This window comes from Microtus pennsylvanicus, chromosome 10 (assembly GCF_037038515.1).
Source record: "Microtus pennsylvanicus isolate mMicPen1 chromosome 10, mMicPen1.hap1, whole genome shotgun sequence".
Lineage (NCBI taxonomy): Eukaryota > Metazoa > Chordata > Mammalia > Rodentia > Cricetidae > Microtus > Microtus pennsylvanicus.
The window spans coordinates 29,091,518-29,111,670 of record NC_134588.1 but is presented as its reverse complement, the minus strand read 5'-3'; positions in this window follow the sequence as shown (position 1 = coordinate 29,111,670).

Sequence of the window (20,153 nt, the reverse complement as noted above, 5' to 3'; positions counted from 1 at the left end):
AGTAGGTTGGCTGGAAAGTTAATCAAGATTTATTTGAGGAATGAGGAACTAGAGAAAGAAGAATCTCCTAGAATTTGTTCCCCATTCCTTAGTCTGAACAAGTTGCTCCCGTGGGGGTTAATTTGTGAGCCCTGGTAGGGTAACTAATTTGCACTGGCTTCTTCTAGACCCGGCTTGCTGAGTTGTTTACAAAGTGGCTACTGGGGAAATTCAATTCTTCCAAGAAGCTACCCCTGGGAAAACCCCTCCCAGCACACATGACGGACAAGGAGTACATTAACTTGAGAAAGTGGCTGCTGGCAAGCAGTGGACGAGTTCTGGGAGCTGGTACCAAAGGTATGTTGTTGTGCCTGGCCTGAGAGCAACCACACAGATCCGGCATTGACCATGTCCTTCTTCTCTGCCATCGCCTGGGGGTGGTGGGGTGGCAGGCAGACTGCAGAATCGGGGGGCTATTACTTCCCGGGCTTCCGGGCTTGGCAGCTTTGTCAGGCCTTTGTAAGTGCCAGGTCACCGCTCCAGGCAGAGCCCAGTGAGTACTCAGGAAGCAGGAGAAGGGAGGACCTCCTGGGTACGTGGGCCTGTCCTTAAAAGGCCATGGAAGAGTGAACACGTGGGAATGTCACGTGGTACTAAGTCCAAACACTGAAGCGACTAGCCATGGCCAAGAGGAGATCAATTCCAAAATGAAAATTAGGATCTTGCAAAGGTTGTAGTTGGGGTGATCAAGGCAGAGTGCAGCCCCATAACCGGTATGGAAGGGGCTGTGCTGTCTTCACTTCACAGAAAAGTTTGGTGGTGTTCCTCCAGGGGTCACCAGGGTGGCAGCTGTGCTCACCGTGGGGGACAGGGCAGTGCCTGGTCCTTTTCTAATCAGGGCCAGGGAATGCCACAGTGCAGCTCAGAAAGAGATAAGATCATGACGTGTAGAGGTCCTGTGGGCAGAGAGCTGGGATGTGGCTCGTGCCCTGTCCTTGTCACCAGCTAACCCACTAAGTGGCGTTCAGCCAATCTGTCTAGTCCTGCACCTCACAGTCCCAGGAAAGGCAGCCTTTGGCCTGGGAGATGTGGAGACCTCCCATTCTGAATTACCCACAAGCAAGGGGGTGTCTGCTGGCTCCCCAGCTCCACTTCAGCTCCAGTCTGCCGTCTCTCACCTCTCCAGATGGGGCCACTCCATCAGATGACAGGGGACTGGTAAATATACCATCCATGGTCCTTTCTGTGGTCACAAAATTGAACTCAGCATGGATCACACGACCTCTCTCTCCCTCATCAAGACAGAAAGGAGGCTGACAGGCTGGCGCCACAGGCTGCATCTCACAAAATGAGACTGACCAGAAATCACTGCCGAGGCCGAGACTTGCGTTTAGAATGCAGCTGCTTGACTCGGAGTGGTGGAGGTGGAACGCGGAGCGACTTGCACAGATAGGCTGTGCGACTCTCAGTGGACAATATGACTTCAAAGAGGGCAGAAGTGAATGGGCGCCCTTCTACTGGACAGCCGTCAGCATCCACAGTGCCCTGCATCCCTATCCTTAAAGTAGCCCATAGTTAGGTACCACCCAAGAGTTGCCATTTTGCAGAAGGGGAAACTGAGGTACCATGTGAACTCACCCAGGAGAGCATCATGGCTAGTAAAAGGTGGAGCCAGGGTTAAGCTGAGGTGGACCCTGAGCACGCAGAGGCAAGGCGCAGTGCTGGGAAAAGATGAGCAGGGGCAGCATCTTCTGAGCCCTGAGCATGGTCAGCGTCCTTGTCCTCTGGGCTAAGATCACCTCAAGGCTTTCAAAAGAAAAACACATTCAAAAGAAGTCTTCACAGAGACAGAGACCCACATTGGAGCACCAGACAGAAATCTCAAGATCCAAATCAGGAGCAGAAGGAGACGGAGCACGAGCAAGGAACTCAGGACCGGGAGGGGTGCACCCACACACTGAGACAATGGGGATGTTCTATGAACTCACCAAGGCCAGCTGGCCCGGGTCTGAAAAAGCCTGGGATAAATCCGGACTAGCTGAACATAGCGGACAATGAGGACTACTGAGAACTCAAGAACAATCGCAGTGGGTTTTTGATCCTACTGCACTTACTGCCTTTGGGGGAGCCTAGGCAGTTTGGATGCTCACCTTACTAGACCTGGATAGAGGTGGGCGGTCCTTGGGCTTCCCACAGGTCAGGGAACACTGATTGCTCTTTGAGCAGATAAGGGAGGGGGACTTGATCGGGGGAGGGGGAGGGAAATGGGAGGCGGTTGCGGGGAGGAGGCAGAAATCCTTAATAAATAAATAAATTAAAAAAAAAAGAAGTCTTCAGAGATGGCAAGAAACAGACGAGCCCCTTTTCACCATCTTCTCAGATGCCGCAATTCACAGTAAAGGGACCCATCCAAACATGCACCCCCAAATCCATTCCCATACCCAAATACCACCATCACCTAAGGCACACCAAATCTTACACCCCTAAAGCCCAGAGTGGTCTTCAAGACAGGAGACTGTAAGCCTTCCAGCCCCTCCACAAGCTCCCCCTCCCACAGGCTCACCCCTCCACAGGCTCACCCTTTCACAGGCTCACCCCTCCACAAACTCACCCCTCCACAGTCTTACCCTCCCACAGGCTCACCCTTTCACAGGCTCACCCCTCCACAAACTCACCCCTCCACAAACTCACCCCTCCACAGTCTTACCCTCCCACAGCCTCACCCCTCCACAGGCTCACCCTCCCACAGGCTCACCTCTCCACAAACTCACCCCTCCACAGTCTTACCCTCCCACAGCCTCACCCCTCCACAGGCTCACCCTTGCACAGGCTCACCCCTCCACAGGCTCACCCCTCTACAGGCTCACCCCTCCATAGGCTCACCCCTCCACAGGCTCACCCTCCCACAGGCTCACCCTCCCACAGGCTCACCCCTCCACAGGCTCACCCCTCCTCAGGCTTACCCCTCCACAGGCTCACCCTCCCACAGGCTCACCCTTCCACAGGCTCACCCCTCCACAGGCTCACCCCTCCACAGGCTCACCCCTCCGCAGGCTCACCCCTCCACAGGCTCACCCTCCCACAGGCTCACCCCTCCACAGGCTCACCCTCCCACAGGCTCACCCCTCCACAGACTCACCCCTCCGCAGGCTCACCCTCCCACAGGCTCACCCCTCCACAGGCTCACCCCTCCACAGGCTCACCCTCCCACAGGCTCACCCCTCCACAGACTCACCCCTCCGCAGGCTCACCCTCCCACAGGCTCACCCCTCCACAGGCTCACCCCTCCACAGGCTCACCCTCCCACAGGCTTACCCCTCCACAGACTCACCCCTCCGCAGGCTCACCCTCCCACAGGCTCACCCCTCCACAGGCTCACCCCTCCGCAGGCTCACCCCTCCACAGGCTCACCCTCCCACAGGCTCACCCCTCCACAGGCTCACCCTCCCACAGGCTCACCCTCCACAGGCTCACCCTCCACAGGCTCACCCTCCACAGGCTCACCCTCCCACAGGCTCACCCCTCCACAGGCTCACCTCTCCACAGGCTCACCCCTCCACAGGCTCACCCCTCCACAGGCTCACCCCTCATAGGCTCACCTCTCCACAGGCTCACCCTCCCACAGGCTCACCCTCCCACAGGCTCACTCTCCCACAGCCTCACCCTCCCACAGGCTCACCCCTCCACAGGCTCACCCTAACTCTCTAGTCTTATCCCACAGCAGCCTCACCACCCTAAAGCACTGACAGCTCTCACCCTGGGCCCATAAACTCCACACACTTGTTCTCTTCAGCTGCTTTTGCACCAAGCTACTCTTCGCCCAGCAGTCAGTGGACTGGTAAGCCAGTAGGGTCCTGCTGCTTCCTTACCCTAAACCCTTCTGTTCTTCATGCCCTGCTTGACTGTGACCCCTAAGCTCCAATCTGGCCAAACATTGCAAATTTTGGCCCGCAAAAAGAGATCCTGTCATCAAAACAAAAAGGGAAAAGCTCCCCAAGCATGTATCTGTCTATGCGTTTATTATAAATCCCACGAGTGTAGGGACCAACCGGCTTTGCTCACATAGCAAATGCTAGACCAAACACAGAGGCACATGGACTGCTTCTCATAAATGTCTGCTCAGCAAGTGAAGAGCCTGGAGAAGCAGCTGTCTGGACAGCAGCCATTTGATGCCCACTGAGAGATGGGCCGTCAGCTGTGTAGTCCCGTATTTCAGTCCTGGAAGCAATTGGTTAAGCAAACACTGACCTACTCTGAACACTGGCTGCAGATTAATCAGGAGACCACCACCGTGGCCCTATGGGGCAGGTACGGTGATGGCATCTCCTCTATTCATAGTGAGGAAGCTGGGTACCTACACAGCCTGAGGAACTTGCTCAAGGCCACACAGCTGGTAAGGTGTGGAGCAAGCTGGGAGCCAGAGCCCATGCTCTGAACGGCCTATGTGGCTATCTGTTAAGTCTTGTAGACCATTGGCGGGATCATCACCGAGGCAATGGGCAGACTCCAGATGCTGTGTCAGGCAGCAAGGAGGGAGGGATTTGGGCACAGATGGATGCAGCTGCCCACTGTTGTCTCAGTAGCTAGTGTCTAATCCCCAGCTCTGTCAGGAGAAGAAAACAGATGGCACGGTGTTGAAGCCCTTGAACATGCTTCGTGAATGTATCTTCTTGCTGTTCCCCAGGCTGGAATAGCAATGAGGTGCCCAGTCAACCCGCAAATTGTGGGCACAGCCGTAGGTGGTCCATGCTAAACCAAAGCAATGATGCCTGTCCTCCATTGCTGGTTCTCCAGTCCCTTTCCATGCCTTCCCACCTCCAGGAAGCAGAGGGGGAAAGGGAAAGTCTGAGAGCGAAAGTTGTCAACCAGCAGAAGAAAGGACACATCACTAAAAACAGTGAAGTCCCTTTCTGATTCATGGGATCCCCTCCAAGCCAGGAGTTTGGGGATTAGAATGAAATCTTTGGGCCTCTCTTGTGGTAGCTTTCGGCACCAGGTTTGCCTGCCAGGCAAGGCTGTCTCTGCCTGCCCTGGAATTTTTCAAGTCCAATCCAGCCCAGCTCTGGGACAGGGGTGGTGATGGGGATTGATGAGCAGAGCTGGAAGCACCTATCCCTCCCACAGAGTGGTGGGGGGAGCCCGAGGGTCTTCTGGGCACTTGTTAGAGGGGCTGGGAAGGAAACCTCAACCCCTCCCCCACCACCTTGTTCCCAGAGCAGCAGCAGCTGCTGCCCCTCGCCAGCTGTTTGGTCTCTTTCTGCCTGGACTGCTGTATGAGTCGAGGCTGCGGGGAAAACATAAGCTCCCACCAGGGTAGGTGTCCAGTAGGGTTGAGCTGCCCTGTGAGATGTTCATGAGGGACTTCAGGCCACTCTGCAGCCACACACAAAGGGCAGGAGACAGGGATGGTTACGGTCATGAGGCCACAGGAAGGAGAAATAAGAATGAATGGGGATATTGAGGGAAAAGTAAACCTGGAAAGGAAACAAAACAACAACAACAAAATGGAAGGAAGAGGCAGCCAGATGTGGTGGCACACACACATCTGTAATCTCAGCGCTTGGGAGGCAGAGGCAGGATGACCCTGAATTTAAAGTCAGTTTTTAGGCTACCTCAGCTGTTCTCAATGTGGGTGGCTACCCGAACGACTCTTTCACAGGGATTGTATATCAGATACCCTGCATATCAGATATTCACATTACAATTCATAACAGCAGAAAATGTACAGTTATGAAGCAGCACCAAGAGTAGTTTTGTGACTGGGGGTCACCACAACATGAGGAACTGTATTAAATGGTTGTAGCATTAGGAAGGTTGAGAACCACTGGGCTACATAGTGAGACCCTACCTCAAAAGCAAAAAGAAGAAAAGAAAGGCAAAGAAAGGGACCAGTGGAAAGTTTTGCCACCCTTCATCACTAGCTGTGGAAGGAAGGGTGGGTTGGGTTGAGTTGGAGCAAAAGGGGAGACCCAGCCTTGCTTATCCACTGGCATAATTGCCCAGCAAAATGCCTACCTTCGGGTGGACCTTGAACACATGCAGAGAATTGAACTTTTGTCCTTCCAAGAGAGTGTTGGAAGTAGACAAGGGTTTCCTGAAAGCCAGAACAAAAACAGAAAAGCAGAACAATTCTCAAGACTGGGGACGAAGGGCGGCAGCTGACCCTTACTAAAGGCCGTTGCATAGAGACCACTTCAAGGAGCACAGTGCTAGGACCCTGCAGACGCAAGCAAGTCTCACTCTGGCTATAAGGGAGCATGGTGACAGATGCTCAGGCTTCTTGACTGAGTGGCAGAGAGAAGCACAGGCAGAACTGGAACTCAGATATTCCCATCAGGGTGTCTCTTGGGAGAAGGCATGAAGGACAGGCTCAGCCATGCCCGGGAAAGAACAGCATGACCTAGAGAGGGACCCTGAGCCTCCGAGGTCAAGGAGAACATCAAGTTCTGCTGAGAAAGCCATGTCCTGTGACTTTGAACCAATCAGTTCAGTTTCCGGGTCTGGGTTTCTCATCCTAAGGGAGGGCTTGGCCCAGGTACTCCTCACATCGCTTCCGTCTGTAGGCGTGTGGTGTTGACTCAGAATCCTGCCTTCCATTTCCTTTGCAGGTTAATTTCCACTTTTGCTGCTATGGATCTGATATCAACTCTAGTTGTGAGCGCCTGTTCCTCTGGCCCATTCACTACTGAGGTCAGAGACCGTGAGCGCCGCTTGACGCCTTCTCTAGGCGAGCCTGATCAATTAGCAATCAATTAATGAAATAGAGAAATGATTACCTACTAGTCTTACCATATACCTGACATGGTGTTTAATTGGCAATGCAATTATACGAAGAGAATTAGGCCTGACCCCAGTCCATTAGCTGACAGGCTAATGAGAAACGGACACCCACAGAGGATGCTTCCAAATGTAATCAGAAGTTGTTAGCTCTAAATGGAGGCACGGAAGCACTTGGGGGTCATGCCCTCTTCCGCCTTCCCCTTCCACTTAGAGAGCAGGAAGAACGATGTGTGTGAGTAGAGGCTGGTTTGGGACTGTGTGGGCCCTGTCCTCATGTCGTGTCCCTTTGATTCTCTCTGCTTGTTTGCCATGTTGCTGAAGTCTTGGGTGGCCGTCTCTGTGCTTTGTGGTCCATTGAAGGTCAGAGCAACTCTTCTGGGATCAGATGGGATCTGGGCATGTGTATGACCTATCTTTCCTCCATGAAGCCATCTCGGACAACCTCATTTCGTCCATCCATCCACCCACCCACCACTCACTCACTCACTCACTCACTCACTCACTCACTCACTCACTCAACAAAAGTGTATCGAGATCCCCCTCCCCATAGGACAGGTGAGGTACCAGGTATTGGATGCAATTAAGCAGATGAGGCCCTGTCTCATCACACAGCCTTCGGGTCTGGGGGTGCTGACCTTCAGTGATACTGATCCTGAATCCCTTCATGTATGCGACAGCTCAGGCTCTGAAGTGTGCAGCTTCTGGGCTGTTCCATTGCCCCCCTCTTGGTGACTGGCACAGTGCTGGGCACTTGTAGGTGCTCAGTGAATGTTTCAACATATGTGACTTCCCAGGGGCACTGGATTAAGCAGGAAGTTCCCCAGTTTTGCTCAGTCCCAGCACAGCCTTCCACCTGGGAGACATGTAGAAACAGAACAGAGACATTCCGAATGGAAAGAAGGAAAACGCCCGGGCTGGCTGCCAGCCCCAGATGCCTCTGGACAAGCAGGGGTCCACAGTCCTCCGTGTTCTGGAATCTGAATGGCACACACCAGGGCATCTTAAAGCAGCTCCTCCCCAAGCCTTTACTCCTCACCCTGGATAGAGCCACGCTGGCAGCCCGTGTCGGACCTTCCCCGCAGTGCACGGCTGCCCCTTGGTGGACAAACAGCCAGACCTGCTCACACTGTTTCCGAGGGCTTGTGAGCCCTTAAAGAAGGTTCCCAAGTCCTAGCGTGCCAGTTTCTCCTGGGCATGAGGGTGACCTTGGCATGGTCTAAGCATGCACCAGAGTCCCTTCTCCAACTGTGACCCAGGCCATGTGCCGATCGCATAGCATGCTGACTGTCACGATAGGCTGACCTCGTATCAGGCCAGCGCTAGTCCGTGTGTCATCCTCCTCCAAACCAGCCTTGGGAACAATGCAATTCAAGGACAGGACATGGGTACAATCCTTCCCCCTCTGGCCATGATGGTGTTGAGATATCTGCTGTACCTGAAGCTTTCTGGCTCTGTGGATGGTTGTAGGAAGGCAAGGAGCACAGAATGAGGGCGTGGGAATAGAGAAACTTTGCAGCCTGCAGCATGGGGGCAAGGTAGGAGGCTGGGGGAGGCAGGGCCCTGGAATGCCGCAGAACCTGGGAGCAGCCACTTGTTCTGTTTTCATTTGACTTCCCAGCAAAGTAACAAGCTATATGCAGAGGTTAGAGAGCTGTGCATTAGTGCTCCCCTCCCTCCTCTCCCCCCCCAGAAAGTCCTCTCCCTGTGGCTGATCATGGGCTCTTGGCTGACTCCTCCCTTAGAGCACATGCCTCTGCCTCTGAGGGAACACTGCCAAGTCCCCCTGCCCCCGCCGCCCAGGTTGAAGCAGAGGGTACAGATAAATGTGCAGGGGGCATAGGCAAACTTCACTGTAGCAGGGACCTCACCTATGGTGTGGTTTGTTAGGATTTATTTATAATTATTAGTGTGTGTGTAAATGCCCAAGGAAGTCAGAAGAGGGGGATGGATCCCCTGGAGCTGGAGTTACAGATGGTTGTAATCTGCCTGCCGTGGGAGCTGGGAATCAAACTCAGGTCCTCCAGAAGAGCAGCAAGTGCTTGTAACCACAGAGCCATCTTTGCGGCCCAACCCTGGCCTCTTTAATAGCAAACTGAGTCTATGTAAAGTAGTTTAAGCATCCTGATTGAAGTACCATGGGTAAAGTGGTGGCGGTGGGGATTTAAACTCAGGTCTGTCCATCAGATTCCACACGGTTCCTTAACCCTCAATCAGCAGCTCATCCGGGAATAAAGAGGCTGAAGCAGTGGAGATGACAGAACTTGAGACATTCAGGCTTCCGGACGCTTTGGATGGAAATATGCCTACTCTGCCTCCGGGAGAAATTAGATTTCGGTTAAAATAATGCCATGTCTTAATTAGGCAGCCAATTAATTTTGAGGGGAAGTCGGGGACCCAACACCACCACTTGCCCTTGTCTTTCTTCTTCCATTCCCTCCTTCCCTCTGGCATGATTCATGGAGCAATCACAACCTGCGAGGAACGGTGCTAAGTCTAAAACACAAACATGCTTGCGGGCCAGCAGCCCCTTGGAGCTCACGATTCCTTGAGAAGTTCCAGGGAAGAGACACCGTTCTTCACATTCCTCCCGCTCCATGCAGTTTTCCCGTCCTGGCTTTACTTATGCACCCCCAGATCTGTCAGGCTTGTCATTCTCCCACATCGTCCTGAAGCCCCAGCTCTCCTAACTTGGAAAGAGAAGGTCAAGATCCTGCCTGGATCCTCCCTTCCCAGATCCACTCTGGGGACTGTACCAGAGAGGGCAGTGAGCCTTGAACAAACAGGCCTTGACATGTCCGAGCCTGTGGGCTCTACATCTGGACACAGCTGGGCCTGGGGCAGCCCAGATTCTCCAGGTCATGACTGAACTGGAACAAACGAACAGTTCCTTGGCTCCCGGCCTCTCTCCCATAGCCACTGGCCCAACAGTCTGATCTTGGAGCCAAGCACCACACCCCATTCCTTCCGTGCACCAGCACCAAAGCAACGCTGGAGCTGAGGGCCAGCACCCAAGTCTAGTCCTAAGGCAACTGGCTGGCTGCATCTCCTTTCCTATAGATTTCTCTGTATACCATATCTGACGATGTCCCTGCCCTTCCCCGTCCCACGCCACTCCAATCGCACACCCCTTCTCTTTCTTCTCTCCCCTTTTTTCCTGAGTCTGTAACACAAAGGTCCCACATTTACCATTTAGCTAAGTAACAGCCTCCCTGGAGAGAGGGGAAGAAAAGGAGAACCTAGGCAGGAGAGAGGGTCAGCACACTCAGAGCAGAGACCTCCCCCTCCCTATAGCTGCCACTCCAGGGGGCCCTTCCCTCCAAGGCTGTCTTCCCAGGGAACTATTTCAGGACAAATGAATCATATCTGCTGGCTACCCCTACTTGTAAATACTTTATTTCAACATCAAGCTACAGTGGGCACTATTAGTCAATTGCCCTAATTTTGAGTTGGGAACTAAGGCTGCCTATGTCTTCCTCTTAGCACACCTGGTATATTCTGACTACTTTAACTATAACTTGTGTGCCATACTGCCCACACAAGCAGAAACACACATGGTACACACACACACACACACACACACACACACACACACACACACACACTCTAAACAAACATATAAACGTCACAGTACTGTTAATTCCATTAGTGTCCACTCGGTCTTCTAGACACTATAGGTCCCAAGCCATGTCTGTTCCCGTCTTGCCCATGAATAGGTTTGTATTAGGTAGCTAATGCACTCGCAGTGACAGAAAACAACATCATTTATGTTTGTTATTTCTATTGTGTGGCTGGGTTAGTTCTGCCTCTGGGTCTCGAGGTTGTAGTTAAAGATGTCTCTGGGTCTGGGATGTTGCTCAGTGATAGAGCATCTGCCTATACTGAGGTGAAGGTAGGTTGGAGAGGAAATCACCAGGACCACAGTGACTGAGGGAGTGAGTAGGTTGGAGACTCAACCTCCAAGGTGGCCTGCTCGACTGGCAAATGCCTGGCTGTGCAAGAATGCTGCAGGGCCTTACTTGCGACATGGTGGCTGGGTGCCAAAGCATGCACAGAGTCAGGTGAAGCTGGTTGTTTTTATGATCTAAAGTCTAGATGTCACCCCGTATCACTTCTATTGTGTTCCAGTGGGTAGAGCAACCCCAGTCCTCACCAATTAAAAGGGAAGAAAATTAAATCATGCCCCTTCGTGGGAGGAGAAGCTGTCACGGCGAAGAACGGCAAATCAAACAGGATAAAAATAAAAGGGAGGCCACAAGGTCCCTGACCCCTTTGAGCCTGTAACACACACAATGTGGTGAACTTATTGTTATCATCATAGTCACCACAGGCCCTGAGCTTCAGAAGAAAATAAAGGAAGGTTCCAGTTGCTCATCTCTTTGCCCAGAAGCCCTAGCGCAACTTTCGGCCTCAACTCCAGCTCTGTGATGTCCTTTAGTCAAAGGAATTTTCTCAGAAATGAGCCAGGCTGAGGCTTTCAAAATTCTTACTGTTCCTGCTTCGGCTCTTGGCACCTCTTCATTTGCCCTCCCTCCTTCCTTCTGTGGAAGAGGTCACGGCTTGGCACCTCTTCATCTGCGCTCCCCCCTTCTTTCTGTGGAAGAGGTCATGGCTTAGACACAGTTCAAGTTCTCACAGGCTTCCTGTGTTGAAAGTTATTTCCTGTTGTTGTATATGGAGAGTGTGGAAACTTCATTCCGTGATGCTTTAGAGGAGGGGGTCTTTGGAAAGTGGTCAGGAGTTGATAGGATCATTAAATCAGAGCCCCACGTGTGAGTCCTGGTGTCTTTACAAGCAGATGCAGACATGTGCACTCCTCTCTCTTGCTAAGTCAAAGCCTCAGAACTCTGCTAACAAGATGGCTATTGCCAGATGGAGTCTCTCAACCTTCAACCAGCAGTGTGAGCAGGGATAAACCTCCTTTTCCTATAAAATAGCCTGTATCATGTGGTTTATTACAGGAACGAAAAGCAGGTGGATACAGGATATGTAGTCAATTAAAGATGGCCACCAATCTCTGCTCCTCCTTTTGAGGTCTGAGTTGGTCTCATTAGCTGACTCGATCAGAGGAATCCAGCAGATGGGAACTTCTAGAACATCCAAAGGCATTTTACATTTCCTCTCAGGTCCCTTAATGCACCCCGTGAGAGCATTGGACCTCTTGTGCCATGCTAGAGCGAGCGTTCTGGCCAACAATCACTAAAGCCAGGCCTCCTGTCAGGTGTTCTTCTTGTGAGGGAACTCCCCTGCACCCCCCATCCATCAGCTGCCACCCGCTGAACACTAAATTGACGTAGGCATCGCCCCATGTAGTGGAACCATCTGGCCAAGCCCTGCCCAGTTCCTAACCCACAAAATCCAGGAATGTAATAGAATAATTGTTTTAAGCCATTGAATTCCTTTTTAAAAATATTTATGTTTTTGTACATGCACATATTAAACGATGGGCTTATTTCTCTCTCTCCTCCCCTTCCCTGCCCCTCGCACCTCCTGCCTGTGCCCCTAGTCTTCCTAGACAGATATACATATATTTGTTTATATATAACCATATATATTTGATTTACATATTATTTTATGTATTAATATAAAATATAAAAGTCACAAATGAGATAAAACCAAAACTGAACGTTTGTCTTTCTGACACTGACTTAATTCACTTAACGACATTATCTCCAGTTGTATCTCTTTTCCTGCAAATGGTCCACTTCACTCTGTGGGAAGCCACTGAACTCTGAGGTAATGCAGCTCACTGGTACGGCATATTCACACTCCCCTTGCCTTTCTACAGGGTACCCAGGAGCCTCTGATGAAGAGTTGAGGACTCTGAAAGGCAGCAGATAGATTATTGCCACCTGTGGCCGACAGCTGGGGTGAGGGAGAACAGGCAGAATCCTGCCTCAGTGATGGTGTTAATGAAGTCACACTGTGAAGAGAGAACGCTGGGGTCAGAGAGGGTGTGCTGGGAACTGAAGTGTGTCCCATATACCCATGTGTTGGATCCCAGCTCCCAAAGTGACTGTTTTTGGAGGCACGGCATTTAGGAGGTCATCAGGCTTTAAATGAGGTCATCAGGGTAGGTCCCTAACCTTGTGTGGCTGGTGGCCTTATTAGGGGAGGAAGAGTGAACTTCTTGAAGCACACTGCCGCCCTGGGGAAAGGCCTGTGAGCTCAAGCCGGGAAGTAAGGTCTCACCAGAACCTAATCAAGCAGACACTTGTCTCCAGCATTCAGGGAAGAAAATGATGGTTCATTATTTTGTTACGCTGCTCCGGACTGACTTGGACTGGTCGTTGCTGCCATCCCTCTAAGCAGGCCTGGGGTAGGGAGTAGCTTGTTTTCCTCATTTCTGGTCAGCTACTGTTTCTGTTTTGTTCATTGATGGATATCATCCCTACTCCTGCCCAGCGTCTTCTCAGAGATCTGGAACTAAGCTAGTGAGTGCCACACATAGGAAGGGGCCACTGGGGACTTCAGCCCCATTCAAAGCCGCCCAGTCTAATGTGCAGCTGTTTATCCCCAGCTAGCTTTTCACCCAAATATCCACACTTAACCACACTTAACTTAAGGAGTCATTTAACCCTCCTTGTCCACTTCAGACCCCTGGGGGAGGGGTCTGGGAGCAGAGCTTTGAACAAGGGCCCACAGACTGGAGAGACTGCCCAGTGTCCCCCTGGCAGGTTGTGTGTCACTCCTTCCATTGGCTTCTGGAGACAGGGTAGCTATGACAGCTGCCTTGGAGCTGTCATCCGGGCCTCTGTTCCACCCCACTGTGTCCCTGGGAGCTGGGGGGCAGCATGGAGTGTGGCAGTATGGACAGGGTGGGAAATGTGGTTCAGCTAAAGGTCTGGGAAGTATAGATGGGATGGCTGGGACAGAGTGGTGATGGGGCCCCTCCTTTACATTGAGGGAGTTGATATAACCCTGTCTCTCCAGTCTGTGACACCAGCTTCCCTTTTCCACGGTCTTTGGGCAGCCTTGGCCTCCAAAGCCAGAACTTGCCAGATGTAAGAACAGCAGCATTTGAACAATGGAATTGTCAGCCTTTCCCTAAAGACAACATCAACACCCCCAAAACAGAGCCCCGCCTCTCACCTCCCTGCCATCTGAATGTCGGTCTAGTCTTTTCCCCGCTTGGTAAGTGCCCCCATCTCTCCGCCTTCCCTGTGAGCGCTCACTCTGGGAGCTTGGGGGTCAGGTGGACCTGAAACACTGGCCTGTGTCTTCAGAGCTATGCAGCTTGGGTAAAGGGTATTGGTTTTTGTTTCGAAACATGTCCCTCCCGGATAGGCTGCTGGCAAATTGTCTAAGGCAGGCCCCATCAAGGGGCTGGCATGTTGGAAGGACAATACTATGTGCACTGTCACTGCTGGGTCAGTTCTTACCATGACAACAGCTCCTCTGTTTCCTTCTAGAAGATGAGAAACTGGAGAGTGTGTCCAGGGAGACGGGATGAACTGCTTCTGTTTCGATCCCCCAAGGGCAGAAGTAAGCCAGTCAGTTCAAAGAATGCTTAAATTTGATAAGAACTCCCCAAACTACACACGAGCTGTCACCCTTCCTACTCTGCCCATTCCCTGGGTCCAGTGAGGGACTTTCAAGACATTGCTCCCTGCTTCCCAGAGTCAGAAAAACTTCTTCAAGGCAACCTTAAAAATGAAGCCAGCTGTGGAGGCCCTGAGGCATCCCCAGGGGTTCCAGGAGAGCAAACAGAAGTCTGTGTGCAAGCACAAGTCCCTGGGTGTGTTTGAGATTGGAAGGAGCCGGGCAGTGACATCACACACCTTTAATCCCAGTGCTCGGGAGGCAGAGGTTGGTGGATCTCTGAATTCAAGGCCAGCCTGCTCTACAGAGCTAGTTTTAGAACAGCAAAGGCTACACAGAGAAATCATGTCTCAAAAAGTCAACAAACAGCTGGGCAGTGGTAGCACACACCTTTATTCCCAGCACTCGGGAGGCAGAAGCAGGAGGATCTCTGTGAGTTCGAGGCCAGCCTGGTCTGCAAGAGCTAGTTCCAGGACAGGCTCCAAAGCTACAGAGAAAACCTGTCTCAAACAAAACAAAACAAATAACTAACAAACAAAAACAAGAGAGAGAGAGAGAGACAGAGACAGAGACAGAGACAGAGAGACAGAGACAGAGAGACAGAGACAGAGAGACAGAGACAGAGAGAGGCAGGCAGACAGGCACACACTGGAGAAGGCCAAACTGAGAGAAGCATTCATGGAGGGCACCACCCAGGAGGCCCGACCTCACCCTCCCACCTGAGTCCCAGTTTTCCCTGAGGGCCAGAGCAGGTTGTATGACCTGGGTGATCCTGAAATGCTTCTCATTTTACAGTTAGGTCCCCTGAAGCTTTCAGGGGTGCCAAGAGGGTGAGCAGACCACAGTGGCTCCCACTGCCTCAGCCAGAGAAGTTTACACAGCCATGTCTCCAGTGGCAGGAGGCTCCATGGCTCCACCACACGAACAGGATGGGGAGGCGCACACAGGACTTGCCAGAGCATCCTTCAGGATACCAGGGCCCTGAATACACAAAGGCCAAGGGAGCCAGCTCTCTGGTCCCTTCCTGGCTCCCCTTAGCAGCAGCCACCAAAACACACCGCCTCCGTACGTGTTAGACCAGCAGAGGAGCGGATGCGATTGCACAACTCTTTCCATCCCTGGCCCTGCTCTGGTAATTTCTCTTTTCGTTGCTCATTCTTTCAGTTTTTCCACATTTTCCTGAGATGAATGAATGACTAGATTCAGGGAATTTTTTTTTAATATTGGGAAATGACTGCTAGCATCACAGGCCTCTTTTTCCTGGCTTTTTTTGGAGGGAGGTGGAGTAGGAATAACTTTCTCTTCCTTTCAAATCCACCTAGACTCAGGTTTACAGCACAGTGACCACAGTCTTCTAGTCCCTAAATGTCTAGTTATTTCAAAAACAACAACAAAGCCTTACACGCACACACGCACACACACACACACACACACACACACACACACACACACACAGTGTGTTTTTATACACGACCTTTTAAAATGTATGCAACTTGGTTACCAAACATGTGTCCAAGAATAAGACCCTTTCATTTTCTTTAATAAAATGTCTATGTGGACTCTCCAGCTGGCTGGGCTGGCAGCATCTTAGTCAACAGGAACCAATCCCACTTCTTCCTGGTTCCATCTACTTGCTAGGGTAAGGTAGCCTGAGCCCCAGGAGACAGGGCCACCTGTTTGCTGAGGCAGACGCTGGGTCCTTTATCCCTGCTCTTTGCCTGAATCCCTGGACTTTCTCAGGTATTGGAAGCTACCCTGTGGTCCCTTCAGGTTGGTGGCTCTCTCTGTTACTTTCCAGTGGAGCCAACAAGAAGGATTTCCTGGGAAGCCCCCCCCCCACACACACAGTATGGTACATCCACTGAAGTTCTGGTCCTTGGGAGCTTGTTACCCCTTACATCTATCCTAGGGAAGAAGGCCTTTCTTGCCTCTAATCTTTTGGTATTTTTGTTCCTTTTAAAGTCTCATCCCAGCCACCTGCTGAAGAACTGAGTGCAGAGCCCAGGGTTCTACCCCTTGTCAATGTCTGTCTTTTCTCTTTCCCATTGCTCTCCTTCCAGTGCACCTGAGTTAGGTAGGCGGGGGTAGGGTGTCTTTGGTATCTCTCACCTCAATCTTTGATCTTCTAATCCCTATGATATGGGCAAAGCAATGAAAGCTGGGCAGAGAGATTTTTGCTTTGCAGATAAAACCCTCTCTGAGGATTGGGAAGAGAACCTAAAAGCAGAAGGAAACATTGGGAAGGAACATAAGTTAGTATTTCAGAAAAATTCCCTGCCCAACATATGGTGACCATATGCCCATTACTTCCTAGGATCGTCTCCAATATGAATATTTTTATTCTTAAAAAAAAGAGATCCCATTATTAAATATCTTGCTAAATATGTTTTGAGTTGCATCCTTTAGCTGGTCCTTTCCTATACATACATTAAAAGTGCAAGGGGGCTGAGTTTGGCTACCACTAATCTAAATATGTGTGTGGGGGTGAGTTGTGACAACTCGGGTGTCTTCCTGTGTTACACTGTGCTAACTGGGATGAGACATTTCTCAGAAAGCCCATTCAAAGGAAGGGGAGTGGCCCTGAGCATTTCCAGTCTTTGCAGGCACAGGACAGCAGACACGAGCTTGCTCCCCAGCCTACCACTGCAGCCATCCCCTCAAGGAAAGAGCTGCGGACTCCTACTTGGAGGAGTAACAACTGGAGTCTCTGTCCCTCCCTCCCGGGGTTCTTGCTCTTGTCCTGGATCATCAACCATCGCACCCTGACTGCCCTAGCAGGTGACTAGGTGATGATCAGGCTTTGGCTATCCTAGTAAGGTGTTCTGGAGATCAGTCACTCACACCATCCTCTGCCTCTCACCCTTCACTCACAGGGAGCCCCAGGTCCCCCCACAACTTTACCACTAGCCTGCATCCCACGCCAGCCAGACTCACCAACCTGGCTTTCTTCCCTCTGCTCCACACCTATGCACCCCCGGCCTCTGAGACAGTTCTACCCGCGTATTGAAGGGGAAACACTTCAAATTCAACCCCAAACAGCTCATGCATCCCTGATTGCTCATGGCCCACACGTGGCGGTGGGTGGACTTGAAGTGAAGGAGAACGCCAATGAGCCTCTTGACATTGTGGGCAAGATTACACCTATGCATTTTCTTCTTCGGGACATTTTTTGTTTGTTCTTTGTTGTGTTTTGTTTTTCAGACCCTGACTGAAAAGCAGTGTCCCCTGGCCAGAATCCCACCTATTGGTTCCTTTGTGCCATTCATTTGCCCCTTCCCCCATCCTTCACACCCTCCTGAATCTACACTCCATGGGCACACACTTACCCTGACAGTTTCTAGAAAAAAAACCTCTTTAAATGTTTGAAACTTTTCTGGAAATGTTGGAGATTGAGCCCAACCTTTGTACATGCTAGGCAAGTGCTCTATTGCTGAGTTATGAGCCAGGCCTCAATGTGATCAGTTTACTGTACGCTGGGCCTGCTCCATGAAGGGTGGATACCATTGCTTACAGCCTTTGGGCATCACTGCCTCTGTGAAACCTCTCCTGATTGACCCAGGCCGAGTCAGTCAGCCACCGCCCAAGATTCCCACATCCATATGACATCCACCATAGCAGAAAACATCTCCTGGACCTTGGGCGTGCCTAAGAATCTCCTGTGCACCTCTAATAGAACACAGATGCTCCAGCCCTGCCTCCACCCAGTGGAAAAAATCCAAACTGTGAGAGAGGAGGCCTCAGGGGACTCCCAGGCACACCCTGCATGGCAAACCGCAACTGTAGGGTTCCTCTGTGTTCTTACTTCTTTAATGCATTTGGCTAGGAACTCCTTGAATGCGCAGAGCTTCGCTCAGTCAACTCTCTAATCTCCACAGAACCTAGGTCATTCCCAAGGGATAAAGGCACAAGCAACCACAATGCAATGTTTTTGATGCATCGGGCCTCAGGACTCTGTGAATATTCGCTCATTCCCCATCCTCTCAGCCTTCCGATGAAGTACATGCACCATTAATCCTATTTATAGATCGGAATGTCTGATGACGGCATCCTAACTTCTGGAATGCTGTTTCAGGAGGTCCAAGTGTTTTATTCATAGTTTGACTTTATGTTCTAATCCATTCGGATTGTACAGCTGGGTAGTGAGCACAGGTTATACCTATGGCCTAAGTTCATTTTATTAATTGACATCCGTTATACAAAAGGATGGGTTTCACTGTGGTATTTTAATAAATGTGTACTTTGGTCATAGAAATACTCCCCTATTATGCTCTCCAACTTTAAAAAAAAAAGCTTGATTTATTTTATGTGTACGAGGGTTTTGCCTGTGTGTGTGTGTGTGTGTGTGTGTGTGTATGTATGTGTGTGTGTGTGTGTGTGTGTGTGTATGTATGTGTGTGTGTGTGTATGTATGTGTGTGTGTGTGTGTATGTATGTGTGTGTGTGTGTGTGTGTGTGCAGCACACGTGTGGTGCTTGTGGAGGTGAGAGGGTGTCAGGTCCCCTGGAGCTGGAGTTACAGGCAGTTGTGAACTCCGGTGTGTGTGCAGGGAACTGAACCAGGGTCCTCTGCAAGAGCAACAAGTGGTCTTAACCACTGAGCCATCTATCCAGCCCCTGCTGCTCTCTTACTCACCCCACGGACCCTCTCCTCTTCCCTAACAGACCTCCTTCCTCCCTCAAGAAACACGCCATGCTTGTCTTTGTGAGTCTGGCTTTCTTCACCAACCACGGTGGTCTCCGGTCCCATCCATTTTCCTTCCAAAGAAATCACTTTCTCCCTCTTTGTGGCCGAATAGAAGTCCTTGTTTCCTGACCCATTCATCTACTGGTGAGCGGCAAAGCTGGCGGATTCCATGGCAAGGCTATTGTGAAGAGTGACTACACACTCACGGCAAATAGTGTCTGCTGTGTGCTGACTTCAGGTTTATTCCCAGGACAGGTGCAGCTGAACCACATGGTGGTTCTAGTTCCGATCTTTTGAGGAACCTCCATATTGCTCTCCACAGTGGCTGGAGTAGTGTACGTTCCCAGCAACAGCGTATAATGTTTCTTATAAGTATAGGAGTATGTTGTCTGAAAGCAGGGATGTCTGACTTAGCTCCTCCTCCATTCGTGTCTTATGGAGAGGCAGTCTTCTCCCTCACTGCTCCGGCTTAGACATCAGGCACTGCATACTGAATAGAAATGGCAAGCATGGGCATCCTTGTCTCATTCATGAATTTGTAGGACCTGCTTTCAGTTTTTGATGATGCTGGTGATGGGTTTGTATTGCATAGCTGTTTTTATATTGAGACATAATCCTTCTATAGTTTCTACATGGCTTGTATATTGTGAGGGATGCTGTGTTTTGTCGAAGGTTTGTTCATGGAAACAATTGCATGGTGTTTGTCCTTAATTCTGTTTATGTGATAGATTACATTATCAATTTGTGTGTCATCAACCAAACTTGCTGTGATGAACCAACTCAATGTGATACTTTGAAATAATGGCTGGATTTAGTTTGTTGAAGATATTTGTGTTTGTGTAGCTTCATCAAAGATATTGGTCTATAGTTTTTTTTCTTTTTAGCTAAGTCTTTTTGGACTTTTAGTGTCAGGATAACAATGGTTTCAGAGAATGAGCAGGGAGGCATTTCTTTCTGTTCCATTTTATGGAACACTTTGAAGAGCAATTGTGTTCATTTTTCTTTAAAGGTCTGGTGAAATTCAGCAATGAATCCATCTGGTCCTGGTGTTTTCTTTGTTGGGAGATTTTTCATTACTACAACAGCTCCATTGCTTTTTATTCTCATGCTTAGGCAAGGGGTGGTTTTTGTTTGTTTGCTGTTGTTGTTGTTGTTCAATCTTGTTTGGTTAT